This window comes from Myxocyprinus asiaticus, chromosome 7 (genome assembly GCF_019703515.2).
Source record: "Myxocyprinus asiaticus isolate MX2 ecotype Aquarium Trade chromosome 7, UBuf_Myxa_2, whole genome shotgun sequence".
In the NCBI taxonomy this organism is placed as follows: Eukaryota; Metazoa; Chordata; class Actinopteri; order Cypriniformes; family Catostomidae; genus Myxocyprinus; species Myxocyprinus asiaticus.
In genome coordinates this window covers 11,298,044-11,306,969 of record NC_059350.1, presented here as the reverse complement: position 1 = coordinate 11,306,969, position 8,926 = coordinate 11,298,044, and positions in this window count along the sequence as shown.

Sequence of the window (8,926 nt, the reverse complement as noted above, 5' to 3'; positions counted from 1 at the left end):
AACAGGCCAGCACCAACTGGGCACGCTCGTTCGTAAGGCGCGCCATCAAGGAGACTGAGTCCAACTCCAAACCGAGAAAAGAGATGCTCTGAAGCACTTACCTGGCTCCTTGTGACCACCCCCGGAACAGCCTGGGACGGGGGAGGAAGAGGCCTGTCCTCGTGACCTGTGGAGACTGTCACATCGGGGGTGGATTTGTGCCACAGCTGGGTGCTCAGGGTGCGCCAAACCTGCCAAATAGAGTGGTGGACGGTGGTCGTGATGACGGCCGTGCACACCGGATACGTGATCCAGGGAACAAGGAAACCGCTCTTGCTGGGCTCTTGAGTACTGCAGCCACTTTGGCATGCAGCGCAATTAAATGCAAAAGGTAACAAAAAGATGGAGAGATCTGCTTACCAGCTCCAGAGCAGGGGGTTTCATTGTCCCTGGGTCGCCCGTCTCAAGGGCGCTTTGAAGCCTTTCACGGATTCTGGGCGGCCGCGAGACGGGTGGCGTCTGGTTTGCTGCGGTGGGCTCCACGCCGGGGCCGGGCCAAAGGGGTGGGCTGCGGCGGAGCCGGTGCAGTCACCGCAGGGGGACGCCCTTGGCGATGAGTAGACGGGGTGTGGGATCTCGAGCCGCGCCGGGGCAGGATATTTCGGCTAACATCCGTCTACTGCTCCACCATCGAGAACTGTTGGGCAAAGTCCTCGACGGTGTCGCCGAATAGGCCTGCCCGGGAAATGGGGTTTAGGCTATAAATGAACACGTGAGAATCATGTGTGAATCGTGTGATACATTAACATAGGCTGTGTCTCGTATGGAAAGCTGCATGCTAGGTAGGACGCGTCCTTTGAAGGCTGCAGTATACCGAGCATCCTCCTTTAAACAAGGCTCGTTTAAACGAGACGGCCTTCCGGCCAAACGGAAACAGAACTAACATGGTTGTTATGACAGCATGCCATTCTTTAACGAGCGAGCTCTTTGAGTGAGAAGGGAACAAAGTCCCTCTGCAAGGGAATGCATGAGGTACATTTTAGGAGAGTTATAATGATGTAAAGAGAAAAGAAAATAGATTTTACAGTTGTACTTTTAGTATTTAATTATATATTAATATAATTATACATATTATATACTCTGCATCCATCTACTGAGGTACTTTTTTTTTTTTTATTTATTTATTTTTTTTAGACATTTCCGTTGAAGCAAAGAATTGTGGGTTGTGAGTGCCTATGAAGGATACACCTCATGCATCCTCCGAATTCCCGTGAAAGAAGGTCACATTCGAAGACTGCATTGGAAGTGTCCTACTCGCTTTTCTGAAACGAGACAGCCTCGATGACGTATGCGGCCGACAGATGCGACCTCCGCAGGGCGCATCCTTCCAAAGGAGACACAGATAGACATTTCAAGAAGAGAAAAGTGTACATTATGTTGTATCTTAGTTAATAGTACACTTGACAAGCTCCACATGCGCATAATTAACAGAGACCGCAAAGGGAGTCGAGACCGCACCCATCCAGTCCGACATCAGCGCATTTTCATTCATAAGGTTTACACTTTAGAAATATTAGCTGCACAGATTCATAAATTTGTTGTCATTTTGGATATGTTTATTTAAAATGTTTTTGGATAATCAGTTAAACGAATATTTTTTTTTATATTATTCGGATGAATCCCTTATCTGTTTTTAATTAATTATTCATGCCTTTCCGAATGTGGTATTCCGCTTCGGGCACATCCCTAAAAGAGACACTTAGATCTTCATAATTTGATATACATTATACTATTTATAGATATTTTTAAGCACCCAACCGCACATTTATGCCTAAACCTAACCAGTTCTCAACAAAAGAGGTAAAAAGCAGATAAAGTAGTCACGATCATTTTTTTTACTTTTATTATTATTATTATTATTATTTTTAAATGCACTATAATAATATTCCAAACCATACACTGGTATTGTTTAAGTAGCAGAGTGAAACTGAAGGTTTTAATCAGTAAAAAATATTACCCCTCCGTGAAGGCACTGTCATCCTGATTCTACCGTCATGTCAAATTAGGGATGGGCAGATCGATCCTAAAGTATCGATACTTCCGATACTGATGTTGTATCAAAAATATTTGTCTTCACACAAAAATATTTATTCTAAAAAAACATTTTTTTTAAACTAGGGATATTATTATTTGGTTACAGTGAACATGAACAGTAATCATAAGCTTCAAAGTGAAATAAAAAGGATTAGGCTATATTAGCAAACACTTGTGCAGGATGGGAACTATTTCTTCTTCCTCTCATCTTAACATGCATGCTGAAAGACACAAGCAGACAAGCGCTTGCACCGTCACAATGCTCGATCAAATAAGGGATCAGTGCCTTGTAGAGGTAATGATAGAAAATCAGAGAAACAGCTTCTGGAGTAAATTCACACTAAAATAACAACATATCTAAAGGTGACATTTCTTATAATGAGTTTGTGGGTAATTATTGCTAATAAATAATTAAATAAAATAGTTAACCATGGTTTTACTAAAGTAATATTGTAGTAACCATGGTTAATTGTGTGGAAACTGTGGTTTAACTAAATACCATGATTAAAGTATAGTTACTGTAGTGAAACCATGGTTAATTTTTGTAAGGGTAAACAAAACAGAAGTCTAATAAATTTCTGTTTAGGCTCCCAAATGTAAAAAAAAAAAAAAATAATAATAATAAAAAACAAACAAAAAAAAAACACATTTTATCCCCAAAAAAATAATAATAATTAATTAATAGAAGTATCAGTATCAACGATATTGGACTTGAAATTATTGGTATGGGATCAAAAATAAAAAATAAAAATACTGTAGTGAAACCATGGTTAAGTTTTGTAAGCGTAAACAAAACAGAAGTCTAATAATATTCTGTTTAGGCTCCCAAATGTAAAAAAAATAAATAAATAAAAAAATAAAAATAAAAATAAAAAATAAAAACATTTTATCACAAAAAAAATTATAATAATTCATTAATAGAAGTATCAGTATCAACGATATTGGACTTGAAATTATTGGTATCGGATCAAAAATAAAATAAGTGGTTTCGCCCATCCTTACGTCTCATTCAAAAAAATACATGTACATCCGAACTGAGGTCTTTGTAATCGGTATCAAGACACGCGAGAGCCAATGGTAAATACTTGAGCTTGTGACAATCGGTCACAAGACTCTCGAGAACCAATGGCATAATCGCTGAGTCTCTGACGTCAAACCCGTGTCATTATGCTTGAGGCGGCAAATTTTGAATGTGTTATAATGAAACTTGTGCAGGATGTGTTACGGAGGATGCCAGGTGACCGTGATCGGTGACTAAAAACATACAGTTAGGTTTGTTCTTCAAATAAAATGATTGTAAGACTCGGAATACACCCGGAATTGAAGCGGGTTACTTCATCAGTGCAAGATGTGTTCAGACATAGATAGATAAACCACAGATTAAATATGAAACTTTGTGAATATATATATATATATATATATATAACTTTTTGTGAATGAACAGTGTGTGCAAAAACTAAAACTTAATTCACTTATATTTTGGATCCTAGCTGAATAGGATTTATTATTGTCCAGTCAAGTTTATTATTATAATATAATACTGAATAAGTATTATAATTTTGAAGGCTTGTTTTATACAATAGCAATATATTTCTGTCATATTGACTTCACCTTCACCTGGAGTTTTTTATTTGGAAGGAACAATGATGTATGTATTTCACAGTTTACAATGTTCCTCAATACAAATCTGGTTAAACGCTGTCACCTTTGTCGACGTACGGGGCCCCATGCAATTGTGTGGATTGCATGGTGGTTAGCAACTACTGCATAAAACAAAATCATGCAGGAAAACGTTGGGGGTTCACCTAGGCCTTTGTCTGTCCAGGGCTCTTAGAACTGTCCCAGCCTCTACCCCCCACACTTCTGCTCTCTGGAAAAAAAAAAAAAAAAATCTTATTGTTCTTTTGCCATAATAATAAAAATAATAATAATAACCTGTCAGATTGGTAACAATGGCTACAGGCCAGTAGCTTTGATGTCTGTTGTAATGAAATGCTTTGCATGCTTTTCAGTATTTGTTACATTTAGTTAAGGTTTTAATAAGATAAAAGCTGAATTAAGAATTGAGCTGAATTAAGATATTGAGGGCTAACCTTTTGGAACCTCTCTTTTCTTTAACTAATTGGACTTAGCAGGTTAAAGTTAACCATACCACATCAGAACTGAGAACAATTAATACAGGAGTCCCACTGGGTTGTGTTAGCCTCGCCTATTCTTTTCACATTGTACATGAAAGAGTGCTCAAGCACAGATCCCAATGATATTGCTATACTTAGCTTTTCATATGATAATACAAATACTCTTAAATATTTAGAGTTTGTAGGTTTGTAGAGTGTTCTGAAGACAATAGAGATTATTTTTGACTCAGGTCAATGAAAATCCACTCACCAGTGTTTATTTATAATGAACCTATTATGTAGGTATAAAGTGAGCAGGTATAAACTGCTTTTAAGACATCTTGGATACCTACTTCAGTGAGAATTTGAAACAACAAGGTGCAGATATAAAATGGTTGATTTTCAAAGGCATGTCCATTTTCTGAAGGGTTTTCCATTTTAGATGCAGTATTTTATATGGGTTAGTAAGTTGTATAATGTTACATCAGAAGTTATTTTTATTTTTATTATTTGTTTAATGTTTTTTTATGTCTTTTTTCTATTATAATGTGTTTTGTGTGTGTGTGTGTGTGTGTGTATGTGTGTTTTTTATTTCTTTTTTTTTTTTTGTTAATTTTATATAATTTTTTATTATTTGCATTGGGAAATTTTTGTTGTTGTTGTTGTAACACATTAACAATATTTATTGTTCCTATTTTTTATACAGCATAATGATTTGAAGAAAAGCAGAAAAAAAAAATCTATTTAATTTAAATTCAACAAATTCTTGCTGGGGTTATCGGCATTCGAGAGCCAGCTAAGGTCTCCACCTCCCTTGCAAAAATAAAACTACAAAGAGGGCCACGTCCCATTGAATTTTGTAAATATTGTGGTAAGAACACTAGGCTAACAAATGCATGAGGAAGAGAGAGAGATGAGACCTCTCCCTTACAACACCTCCCACTTATACTTTACATAGTTTGTGCAGCTGCCAGCTAGAATTCAGTGGAAATTGCTGGAGGGTGCCCAGACACTGAAAGGGAGAGGACAGTTGTGGCAGTAAATATAGTCATGACTGAAGATGTGGGCATACTGTAAAATATTAGCACACCCCACTCCACCTGCACAAAACACGGATGCAGTGAGGTCTGTGGTCATATAGGCCTACGTTTAGTTTTAACATAATGAATGTAATGTTCAAGAAACAAGCTTTTCTTTACGTCATACCTACTGTAAGAACACCCTTTGCCCACAGTAAAATCACTGTAACGCACAGCCTCTCGTGGCTTATTGCTTAAATATAATTGCATTTAGCCGTGAAAAATTGTAAGTGTTATTACGTACTCCTTTTGCACTCACACGATTTCACAAATGTCCCCTTAACTAAATTGGATATACAGTATTCCCTGCTGGATTAAATTAATGTTCTGATTGGTTGTTTAGCTGAGTCGGACTATCCATCTTGCCCATGCTTTCAGATCAGTGCTGTGTGCATTTAGGAAAATGAAAAATATAAAGTGATCAACATATTCAAAATGGGCAAGGTATCACCCCAGCAGTTTTAAAAGTGCAAATTTATGATAAAGTGTAAAATTTTAGATAGAGTTTATGTTTTAAGCCTAATTGTATGGCTTTGGTTCTGCATAAATGCTGCATCAGAGACAATTTGCTGTTGTCATAACCATAGAACCGAGCTGTTCTGATCAGCCAGCAGCCTAAATTATTTTTCAATTTGTTACATGACAGTGGCCATAGGAAAGAGCATATTTTTATTATATTAATAACAATATGCTAGAAATGTTAATTCAGTGCTTATTAAACTTTCTCAGTGCAGGCAATTGTCATCCAGGGCACTGCTGATGTGAACATGTAAGAATGAAGTTGTCTTGTGATACAATACACACCAGAATACACTCTACTTTTGAATGGCCATCAATAGAGAATCATGCTTTTTGCCCCCCAAAATGGTAAAGTTACATCATCTGCCAGCAGGGGCTAACTGCCCATGCTAACCAGCCAAACCTTGACCCCATGGGTAAGGTCCAGTTTTTTTAGGGTTTCTGTTCTTTAAATCTTGCTCAGAGTGAAGGGGTTTGTTAAAGGAGCGGGGCAGTGGCTGTCATTTTTATAGCCTGGTCTATATTTTAGGTATGCTGTACAATAAGAATTGGTGGTTTAAGTTTACTGAAATAGTATTAATCCTGGTTCACAGTGTTTTTTGCAGTTTTAATACACTGCTTGGCTGATTCCTCAAAGAGTCATTTCAATAGGAATCTACCTGAACCTGTGTGACCTCTTTACAATTGGGGAAAATTACTGTAGTTACCTGGGTGTAACTCAGAAGAAGAAAAACAAGATTTGCATTTCTTGAAGGCAATGGTGCTGGCATGGCAAGCAGGCACATAGCTCACATTTTGGGCCCCGGGCACAGGACTTCTTAGAGGACACCAAAAAAAAAGTAATGGGAAAGTAATGCATGCGTATTTTTAGAGAGAAATACAATGATTGATATATATATATATATATATATATATATATATATATATATATATATATATATATATATATAGTATATTTACTATATTTGTGATTTACACCTTTTGTGTGATTCACACACAAGCCAACAGTATCCAGAGCCTCATAAATTTCACAAAGTCAAAAACACTTACTTTATAGTTGCTAATTATGTACATATTAACAAAATATTGAGCACATTTTCTTTGAATTAAGTAATAAATGAATCGATACCAAGTACTATCATGGTCAAAATCGCTGATATCGATACCAGTACTGTTACTTCTATTAAATGATTTTGTTTTTCGATTTCTGAGAATAAAATTGGTAGCATATTATTATATTTTATTGTAACATTTATAGCCCTCAACTGAAAATTATAAGTCAAGTCATCTTTTTGTGTAGCGCTCTTCACAACACATAGTTTTAAAGCAGCGTTACAGAAAAATTAAGCTGTAATGTCTGTTATATCTCATTAAAGTCCTCACTGTGTGGTTTAATTGAATAATGTGATAGTAGATAATGCCTTAATAAACTATTTGTCTTTAGGCCCGCAGTGAGCAATCCAAAGGCGACTGGGGCAAAGAACACAAAACTCCATAAGATGTTAGTTTAAGTTTAAGACTTTCACTTTTATTATTATTTCATTTACAACAAGTGTCAGTTAACAGCTTTGTCATTATTGAGTGTGAATTAACTATGATGTTTTTCTGCCTTTCTCAGGCAAATACTGCTCCCTCTTGTTTCAGTGAGAGCTATCTGTCTGACTGACACTGACTGAGCAGGTGCATAAGAACTGTCTGTTACTGAGTGCTGTGTCTTTAAGCATTTCTGCATGTTAAGATGAGTGGAAGAAGAAATAATTCCTATCCCATGCAACTATTTGCTAGTGGTGCTTACTGCTGTATGTACTGTGTTTACCATGACCGTTCTGACTGACCTGAGAAACTTTTTTTCCCTGAGAAAATTTCAGCAATGTTGATGGGTGTCCCATATTTCTGTCAGCTGTTTAGAATCAGAACAATTGATGACTCTGGTTTTGAGTCTGTTTCTTGTCAGTGAACTGGCCAAACAAGTTAGCAAAGGGTCTGAATTGATTCGACTTTCAGTCTGATTCATTTAGACAGCTCAATCACACTGATTGGATGATGAATGATTTGGAGTGGTTTCTCACTCAGAAAAACAGTATCGTTATACTTTAGAATGCAGTGAACAAAGAGGGCACTGGATGAATTGGATGTTTACCTACAATCAATTGAAACAAAAGGCTACTTTTTTAAGAGGTCACTGTGAGAAACTACAACTATAGTGCTGTGTAATGTAAATTAGTCTTTTATAAATGTTTTGTAGCCAATAGATTCATGAGTACTACACATACTCAAGAAAATCTAAAAATGCTTCTTTTAAAGTCACCAATTGAACACAATTGAAAAAAAAAAATCCTGGGGGATGTTCACAAAAGCATCCATATAACAAGCATGTTACATAAAAGACTAGACAAAGGGTAGTGGCAAACACTGGGGTAAATATATGCACACAGACTACTGAGGAGATACAGGTGCAGACAATCACTGTAACATGAAACCATATACAAAAAGAAACCACAGGATAACTAAATAAAAGTAAATAAACACCAAACCTTGCTACCTCTAGCAGTAACTGGGAAAAGGCTACCTAACCCTTAGAGATAGCCCCACTCTAAGGGTGGCACCATTGGGTGGCAGATGCTGTCGGCTAATAGTTGTACTCTATGAGAAATAACATGGTCTTCTTCAAGGGGGCATTAACTGGCCTGAAAAGCCAAATCCTAAAGTGGACCGCATTCAGATTTTAAGACTATTAATTGCAAATATTGGTTCCTAAGATACAAATGGACATCCATCCCTGCAATCTCTAGAATATGATTAATTGGAGTTCTTAAACTTAAGTAAAAATAAAAAAAAATAAATAAATAAATAAAAAAAATAAAAAAACTTTATGCAGTAGTATAGTCTAAGGCCAGAAACATACTTTACGGGGGCACTTGGCAAACGCATATCCAATGCTTTATGAGCAGTCTGGTTGAACATACATAACGTGAGTTGTTGCATTACTGTGGCGGTAACAAACCTCAGTTCTCAAGGGGGTGATAGAGTAACCTTCAAAAGTTTGTGCCATAAAACTGGATGTGTTATTATTCAGATAAGTATAAATACATTGATTTTAATTTACAAGTTCAGCAATATTGTCTTCAAACTGTTGCT